Genomic DNA, 9,761 nt, shown 5'->3' on the forward strand with positions numbered 1-9,761 from the left:
GGATTACAGGTGTGAGCCACTGCACCTGGCCAGACTTTCTTTTTTCTCTTTGACAATACTTAGTTGTCTTCTTCTACCTTCACATGGTAAAGCATATTTTATACTTTTTCTTTACAGTTATTCTCACAGTTTTAATGGACCAAATAAATTATACAAGTCTCAGAACGACATTTTCAAATTTTCTCTACCTACCAAAAAAGGTTACCTCTTTTAAGATATATGCTGTCGGCCGGGTGCGGTGGCTCATGCCTGTAATCCCAGCAATTTGGGAGGCCAAGGCTAGCGGATCACTAGAGGTCAGGAGTTTGAGACCAGCCTGGCCAACATGGCAAAACCCCGTCTCTACTAGAAATACAAAAAACTTAGCCAGGCGTGGTGGCAGGCACCTTTAATCCCAGCTACTTGGGAGGCTGAGGCAGGAGAATTGCTTGAACCCGGGTGGCAGAGGTTAGCAGTGAGCCAAGATCATGCCATGCACTCCAGCCTGGGTGACACAGCGAGACTCCGTCTCAATAAAAAGAAGAAAAAAAAAGTTAGGGCCGGGCGTGGTGGCTCACGCCTGTAATCCCAGCACTTTGGGAGGCCGAGGCAGGTGGATCACAAGGTCAGGAGATTGAGACCATCCTGGCTAACACAGTGAAACCCCGTCTCCACTAAAAATACAAAAAATTAGGCAGGTGTGGTGGCGGGCGCCTGTAGTCCCAGGTACTCAGGAAGCTGAGGCAGGAGAATTGCTTGAACCTGGGAGGTGGGGTTGCAGTGAGCCGAGATCGTGCCACTGCACTCCAGCCTGGGTGACAGAGCAAGACTCTGTCTCAAAAAAAAAAAAAAAAAAAAAAAAAAAAAAGATATATGATGTGAAATATAGGACCTGGTTAAGTTATCCTAGTAGCTGACAACAAACTTCCCTTGAAAAGGACTAAAAATTTGATATGTGGCCATGCTGATTCTAGCTATGCCCCTATAGAAATACTCAATTCTTGGTTGGGCACAATGGCTCAGGCTGTAATCCCAGCACTTTGAGAGGTTGAAGAGGGAGGATTGCTTGGGCCCAGGAGTTCAAGACCAGCGTGGGCAACATAGTGAGACCTCCATCTCTACAAAGAATTTTAAAAAATTAGCCAAGTGTGGTGGTGTACACCTGTGGTCCCAGCTACTTGGGAGGCTGAGGTGGGAGGCTCGCTTGAGCCCAGGAGGTTGAGGCTGCAGTGAGCTGAGATTACACCACGGAGCTCCAGCCTGGGCGACAGAGCAAGACTGTCTCAAAAAAAACAAAAACAAAAAACCAAAACTCTTGACCAGGTCATGCTGAAACTGACAAATCTCATAAAATGTAAAGCTCTATGCTTTTGTGTAAGCAAATAACCTACATTTGAATAGAAATATGTTGTGTTTTCTTTTTTTTGAGACAGAGTTTTGCTCTTATTGCCCAGGCTGGAGTGCAATGGCACAATCTTGGCTCATTGCAACCTCCACCTCCTGGGTTCAAGTGACTCTCCTGCCTCAGCCTCCTAAGTAGCTGGGATTACAGGTGCCCATCACCACACCCAGCTAATTTTTTATATTTTTAATAGAGATGGGGTTTCACCATGTTGGCCAGGTTGGTCTCAAACACCTGACCTCAGGTGATCTGCCCGCCTTGACCTCCCAAAGTGCTGGAATGACATGCATGAGCCACCTTGCCCGGCCATGTTCCTTAATTTAAAAGTTTAAAATTTTGACAGTGGTGCACATCTTAAAAGAACTTTAAAAATTGGTAAAGCATCATTCAGTTAGTGTTCCATTAAAACATCATGCAGTGCCGGGCGCGGTGGCTCAAGCCTGTAATCCCAGCACTTTGGGAGGCCAAGACGGGCGGATCACAAGGTCAGGAGATCGAGACCATCCTGGCTAACACGGTGAAACCCCGTCTCTACTAAAAAATACAAAAAACTAGCCGGGTGAGGTGGCGGGCGCCTGTAGTCCCAGCTACTCAGGAGGCTGAGGCAGGAGAATGGCGTAAAAAACCCGGGAGGTGGAGCTTACGGTGAGCTGAGATCCGGCCACTGCAGTCCAGCCTGGGCAACAGAGCGAGACTCCGTCTCAAAAAAAAACCAAAAAAAAATCATGCAGTTAGTTCAACTCCCTATATTTTACAGATGAAAAAGCAGAAGTCCAGAAATGTGATGTGACTTGCCTGAGGTCACACAGTCTATTAGTGCCCTACTCTCTTTTGTGGGAAGACCCTATAAAGTCACCTAGTAGTGACTAAGCCTTCAGGGAGAATGTGGGGGGTCACTGAAAATACAGCTTCCCTGAGCACAAGACCTGGAGAAGACTTTCTTTTTTTTTTTTTTTTTGAGACAGAGTCTTGCTCTGTTGCCAGGCCGGAGTGCAATGGCACCATCTCAGCTCACTGCAACCTCCGCCTCCCAGGTTCAAGCAATTCTCCTGCCTCAGCTTCCCGAGTAGCTGGGGTTACAGGTGTGTGCCACCATGCCTGGCTAATTTTTGTATTTTGAGTAGAGACGGAGTTTTGCCATGTTGGCCAGGCTGGTCTCCAACTCCTGATCTCAGGTGATCCGCCCACCTTGGCTTCCCCAAGTGCTGTTATAGGCATGAGTTACTGCGCCCTGCCTAGAGAAACCTTTCTAAATGTGTGGTAATGTACAGGTATCCAGAGTGAGAGGGGAAGGTTCAGAAGAAGTCTGTCAGGAAACAATTTCAGGAAGAAAAGATTTTGCTGGCTTAGGATGAATGTGTGTGCCCGAAGGAGACCAGAAGAAACCTCTGATTGGATGAAGGGACCCAAAGTGTTTCCTGAGAGCCAGAAAATCATCTCTGCTTTTCTGAGTGGGGACAGAGTTTGGAATCTGAGGCTTACGGAAGCTATGTGAAGACTGAAGTAGAAAGTAACAGATCTGGCCGGAGGAGGTGGCTCATGCCTGTAATTCAGCACTTTGGGAGGCTGAGGCGGGTGGATCATGAGGTCAAGAGATTGAGACCATCTGGCCAACATGGTGAAACCCTGTCTCTACTAAAAATACAAAAATTAGCTGGGTATGGTAGTTACTAGGGAGGCTGAGGCAGGAGAATCACTTGAATTTGGGAGGCAGATGTAGAAGTGAGCCAAGATCGCGCCACTGCACTCTAGCCTGGCAACAGAGCGAGACTCCGTCTCAAAAAAAAAAAAAAAAAAAAAAAAGAAAAGAAAAGAAAAAAGAGAAAAAAGAAAAGAAAGTAACAGACTTCTCTTAAATTTCTTAGGTCCAGCAGGGGTGCAGTGGCTCACGCCTGTAATCCCAGCATTTTGGGAGGCTGAGGCGGGTGGATCACTTGAGGTCAGGAGTTTGAGACCAGCCTCACCAACATAGTGAAACCCCATCTCAACTAAAAATACAAAAACTAGCCAGCCATGGTGGTGCACACTTGTAATCCCAGCTACTCATGAGGCTGAGGCAGGAGAATCACTTGAACCCGGGAGGCGGAGGTTGCAGTGAGCTGAGATTGTACCACTATACTCTAGCCTGGGCGACGGAGTGAGGCTCTGTCTCAAAAACAACAACAACAACAAAAATTTCTTAGGTTCTCAGACTCTAGGAGAGTGAATTGGCCTGGGGCTGAAGTCTAACCTCTTTTACCAATATCCTGGCTTATCTCCTCTCTGAATTTTAGCTCCCACCTCTGGGACATAGGGACTCTAGGATGCGGTGAACTTTGGGACTGCAAGAAGATGGAATTTCCTTCCCTTATGCCTGTGTCCAGGAGCCTCACAATGATGTCCTGAAACATGGGAAGTCTGAGAACAGAGCCCAAGTGCCTGAACACCCTTACTTTGGAGACTTCCTCCACTCAAACCTGCCTTAGAAAATTATTTTTTCCTCCTTTGTCCAATTCTTCTAACCCCAAAGCTTGGCCTTGTTCTTCCAATCCTTCCCCATTCATGAATCACTATTTTAAACCTGTATTCACATGACTGACATGTGGTCATAAGAGAGCCAGTTTCAAATCAGGGAGCCCTAGAGGGTCAGAGCTGGACTTCATTTTATAGAAAAGGAGCCTGAGGACTAGAAAGGTTAGGTGAACTAAAAATAATTAGTGCCAGACTCATTTAGTGAGTGACAGAACTGGAATTAGAACCAACGTCTCTGGCTGGGCGCGGTGGCTCACATCTGTAATCCCAGCACTTTGGGAGGCCGAAGTGGGCAGATCACGTTAAGGCCAGGAGTTCAAGACCAGCCTGACCAACATGGTGAAACCCCATCTCTACTAAAAATACAAAAATTAGGCCGGGCGCCGTGGCTCACGCCTGTAATCCCAGCACTTTGGGAGGCTGAGACGGGCGGATCACGAGGTCAGGAGATCGAGACCACCCTGGCTAACACGGTGAAACCCCGCTCTACTAAAAATACAAAAATTAGCCGGGCGTGGTGGCAGGCGCCTGTAGTCCTGGTTACTCGGGAGTATGAGGCAGGAGAATGGCGTGAACCTGGGAGGCGGAGCTTGCAGTGAGTGGAGATCGGGCCACTGCACTCTAGCCTGGGCAACAGAACGAGACTCTGTCTCAAAAAAAAAAAAAAAAAATTAGCTAGGAGTAGTGGTGCACAACTATAATCCCAGCTACTTGGGAGGCTGAGGTAGGAGAATTGCTTGAGCCCGGGAGGCGGAGGTTGCAGTGAGCTGAGATGGCACCATTGCACTCCAGCCTGGGCAACAAAAGTAAAGCTCGGTCTTGGGCAGGAGAAAAAAAAAAAAGAACAGAGGTCTCCATACAATCAGCTCAAGGATCTCACAATGACTCTGCTCTTAGAAAGGGCCTTCTCTAGAAAGCAGGTTGAAGCAAGGCTAGGAATCAATAAGGGACATAGATATTTTGTCTCTCCTCTCCATCATTTTCTGTTCCCTCTGTGCTCTGAATAGACTTGCTTTTCTTTGGTCTCATTTTCTTTCTTTATTTCTATTTATTCATTTTTTTTTTTTTTTTTTTTGAGATGGAGTGTCACTCTGTTGCCCAGGCTGGAGTGCAGTGGCATGATATCGGCTTACTACAACCTCTGCCTCCTGGGTTCAAGTGATTCTCCTGCCTCAGCCTCCCGAGTAGCTGGGATTACAGGTGTGTGATGCCACGCCCAGCTAATATTTTTATTTTTAGTAGAGATGGGGTTTCACTATGTTGGCCAGGCTGGTCTCAAACTCCTGACCTCAGATGATCCACCCGTCTCAGCCTCCCCAAGTGCTGGGGTTACAGGGGTGAGCCACCGTGCCCAGCCTCTTTCATCCCATTTTCTTTCCTTTTCCCATCCCATGCCTGATCTGGTCCTTTTCCTTTCTTCCCAGTTCACTTTAAAAATAATTTATTATTTGTTTTGTATGGAGATGGGGTCTCCCTGTGTCGCCCTAGTTTCAAACTCCTGGCCTCAAGCAATCCTCCTGCCTGGGCTTCCCAAAGTGCTGGGATTACAGACATGAGCCATTATGCCCAGCCCCATCCCCACCTCACTCTCTCTCCTAATCCTCTCTCTGTCTTCCTATTTGCTCACCTAGGTCAGTCTCTCCTCTTTTCTTCCTTCTCCTCATCCCTTCTCCCCATCACCTCTTCCAGTTGGTTCCCTCTTTTGACTCCACTAATTCCCAATGGCTCCGATTCTCATCTCCTTTGAGATTATGGTCCAGAAGGGAGGACACGTGGGTTCAGAACTCAGTAGCATGCATGTCCCTCTGCTCAGCCTCACTTTTCTCTGTATCCTAGGAGATTGACCAAACAAACTGCCCAGACAATGTGAGTTAGAACCTAGGAGTTCTAGGTCTTGCTGTTTCCTCTGGTGTCTAATGGTAGAATGGGAAGGATGCCCACAGCTGATGCAGATGCAGTGAGAAGAGAAGGAACAAAGGGTTTGGGAGTCAGGGCACTGGGAAAAACTCAGAGGGTGACATCTGAGAATAAGAAAGGTTGGTCTTAAATATTAACTCCTAGACGCATATATGGAGATCTTCAACGATACAGTAAATATCCCTCTAACACAGATATGAAAATAGAGACACAAAATGAGGTGGGAAGTAGCCCAGAGCTGCTGAGCATGATTTGGTCCTCAGTTTCTAAGAGACTTCATGTCACCTAGAGATATACTTTGGCAGAGTTACCAATGGCACCAAGGAGATTACAGTGGGATTCAGGGTGTCTCAGCTCTCTCTGAGGGGTAAGAAAAAAGATAATCATTTTGTCCACTCCCTTGCTTCTGAGAAGGATTATACCTAACCTGGTTCATATAGAGGACAAAATGGCTCTGGTCACAGGTCACAGAATGTTGGAGCTTGAAGGTTCTTTTATAACACATCTAATCCAGACATTCCCAGCTACATCAATAGCCTCTGGAATGTCTTAAAATTGAGATTCCTTAGCCCTACCCCAAAATCTACCAGATCAGAGTTTCCCAGGGTGGGGCTCAATAATATATTTATTTTTAACAGGTACACTTGGTACACAGGCAAGTCTGGGAAACCCTAAACTCTCTCCTATCACAGATCTGGAAGTTGTGGCTCCAGGTCCCATAGCTAGTTAATGGCACAGGCAGAACTAGAAGTAGGTTTTCTTACCAACATAGCACTCTGGTGCACTAAGAAACTGCCTGGCCCATTGAATAGGCAAAGAACAAGTTCCTTAGGTAACTTTCTAAGGGACTTCCATAACTCCCCCTATTACCAGGGATCTCTGATTCCCCACGGTTCTTGGCCAATCCCTATTTTGCAACCCTCAACAATCTGTTAATAAATCTATGCTAAAGCTTAGCTACTCCAATTTTTTCTTCCCTTATTGGGGGTGGGGCTCACCTCAGTAGTGGCTAGGGTTGGCACTCCTGGCCCTGCATAAGCTAAGAGGTACCTCATATAAAGGGCGACTGATACAGCCAGGAGGAAGGCTGTAAGGATCAAGGAGGATAAGCTAGAGAGAACCAGGAGGTGGGAGCCCTGTAGAGCTGTTGGGGTGAGGAAAGGAGTGTAGGGTACAATTTAACCAGGGTGGATAAGCATCTAGAGGGCAGAGGCAGGGACTCAGGGAAGACATAGCTTGGAGCAGAGGCTAATCAGAGCTTCCAGACCCTTACCGTGGGCAGGAAAGCAGAATAGCAGTCCTGTGTTTCCTGTGTCTGTGAGCTGTGCTTCCCGAGCTCTGCGATGCTGTGGGATCAGGAAGCCCAGCCTGGCTCCTTTTCTCTTTTGCTCCCCTTGCACTGGCTTGTTTCCTCCCTCTTCTATAGCAGCTGGCTGCTGTGACTGGTGAGTTATAGCCAGAGGGAAGCAGTAAGAAGGGGAGAGGTGTGAGCTCTCTCCAGTCCAGCCCATCCAACTCTTAAAGGCCCAGGACACTGGTCAATGTGAGGGAGTAGTGGGGGTGGGGTGGGGAGAGAAGGATTAAGGGCACCACATCTTCAGGGAGGAGCCCGGCTGCCCTTCATCTTGATGCCAGCCCTCATTGACCCCAATCCCGCAGTAGCTCTCAAAGTGAAGGGAGTGTCCTCAGTTGCAGTGCTCTGTGAATCACTGCTTTTCATTCTGGTTCCCGCATGTAATACGGCTGTCTTTGCCCTTATTTAATCTGGCTCCTTTCCAGAGTGTCTGTTTCCACTGGCCTGCTCCTGTATCTCTGAATCCTGCCTGCAGGGCATTCACTCTAGCTCTGTCACACAGGGAAAGAAAGAAATAAGATGGGAAAAGAGGAAGATGAGGAGAAGGGGAGGACAGGAATGATGACAGAGTGTAGAGGGACAGAGAGGTTAGAATCTACGTATATTTTAGGCACTCATTAAATATTGAAAGAATGCATAGATGAATGTGTGAAACAATTCTTTTTTTTTTTTTTTTTTTTTTTTAACATTCATTCATTCCTCCTATTAGCATTTGTTCAGCACCTCCGGGTTATAGGTCATAGCCCTCAGAATGGAGGTAGCACTTTCAGGACGTACATGCATGTTTATAAAGATGTGTGCAGAGATGAAGCATAGGCCCAGAGGGGAACTGTATGAAATGGTGTAAGTGTGCTGAGGTCTGGCTGCCTATCATGGTTTCCACAAGCATCCCTCAACTGCCTAATATTTAACATTAGTGATTATAGTTACATTTTTTAGTCCCATTAAAATAAAATCCTCCTAAGTGATTACTATAAAAGTCAGGTTAGTGGTTACTGTTGGGAGGGGGAGGAATTGTGATGAGATAGGACACAGAGCTGGCTTCTGGCATAGCTAGCTAAACTGTATTTCTAGTTCTAAGTGCTAACAAGGGTCTTCACTTCATAATTTATTAAGCTATATATTCTCTTGATATAGTTTTCTATATGTTTTTAAATTTTTTAAGATCTCATTTAAAATATCATATATCTGTGTTAATTTTTGAAGGCTTAATTATTTTAATTTTTTCTTTCTTTCTTTTTTTTTTTTTTTTTTTTTTTTTGAGATAAGAGTCTCGCTGTTGCCCAGGCTGGAGTGCAATGGCGTGATCTCGGCTTAGTGCAAACTCCACCTCCCAGGTTCAAGCGATTCTCCTGTCTCAGCCTCCCGAGTAGCTGGGATTACAGGCATACACCACCACCCCCGGCTACTTTTTTTTGTATTTTAGTAGAGATGGGGTTTCATCGTGTTGTCCAGGCTGGTCTCGAGCTCCTGAGCTCAGGCAATCCACTTGCCTCAGCCTCCCAAAGTGCTAGGATTACAGGCGTAAGCCACTGCACCTGGCCGATTTTAAATAATTTTTTAAAAATTCAATCTCAAGGTCAAAGTAGATTTTAAATAATTTATACCTAGGTCGGGTTGTTTATATTCTTTACTGAGAGCAGGTTTTGATAGAAGAGTAGTAGTATGAAGGAAGGGGAAGCATTAAGAGGGAGGCCAGTTATGGGGAACAGGAAGATTGGGGGGCATCATAGTTTAAACTGTGTTGATTTCAGATTTGACTTAATAGAGGCGTTTTACATGCTTGTCTTGCTCTCCCATTTCTACTTCCCCAACATGGCCAGCTTATTTTTCCAAGCCTCACCTTCACAGTCCACACTCCTCTTCTACACCCCCAGATTATATATCATCTTTCTGAGTCACTATTTGTATCAACTTAATGCTGCCCAACCTCCTTCCCTCCTGGGTGATCTGTGAGGGGTGTTATCACTCATAGTGGATTTTCTGGGAGAGTCCAGATCTCAAATATTCTGTTTCAATGTTTTCATGAACACAACAGTATTCTTCAGCCCCTATGTTCTGATTTTTGGGGCAGGGACTTGGAGATTTTCACAAGGCTAGTATGGTTCCAGAGTGCCAAGGCATGCCCACTGCAGGACTCTCATGACACAGAGGGAGGGAGCAGACAGACAGGGCCCCTGGCATAGTAAATGTCCATCTGGTATGGTTATTCCTATTTCCACTGTGATCTTGGCTGGCCCTTCCCCCACTGTTGTCTATTATTAACAGATCCAGAAACCTAATCAGGGCAGTAGCAGCAGAGGGACTTTCTGGGAACCATGCCCAGGAAAAGCCTGGAAGCCCTAAACTGAAATGAAGCAGCAGCTGGCAAAGAGGAAGACCTAAACATGGTACTCTCGCCCTGCCACCCAGGCCTGCCTAGACCCTCTTCCTGACATCCAGAGCAGATGCCACCCAATTAAATGTCTCCGCTTGTCAGGACACTCAGGCTGAAAAGTCTGACATCAGTTCCCCAGATTATCCAACCAAACTACTCAAACTTCTGAAATAAAGCCCAACTCCTTCCTGGTCAAAAACGCAACTCAAAATAGTAAATTT

General features: G+C 46.4%; 1 protein-coding gene across 1 annotated transcript in view; it reads right to left on the reverse strand.

Moving 5' to 3' along the window:
• Positions 1-8,294, reverse strand: part of PLCD4 (phospholipase C delta 4) — a 30,057-nt gene extending 21,763 nt beyond the window's left edge. The window contains exon 1 of the mRNA XM_010360238.2: positions 7,083-8,294. The gene's annotated coding sequence lies outside the window, so the exon portion shown is untranslated. The remainder of the gene's footprint in view (positions 1-7,082) is intronic.
• Between the last annotated feature and the right edge of the window lie 1,467 nt (positions 8,295-9,761).

This window comes from Rhinopithecus roxellana, chromosome 14 (assembly GCF_007565055.1).
Source record: "Rhinopithecus roxellana isolate Shanxi Qingling chromosome 14, ASM756505v1, whole genome shotgun sequence".
In the NCBI taxonomy this organism is placed as follows: domain Eukaryota; kingdom Metazoa; phylum Chordata; class Mammalia; order Primates; family Cercopithecidae; genus Rhinopithecus; species Rhinopithecus roxellana.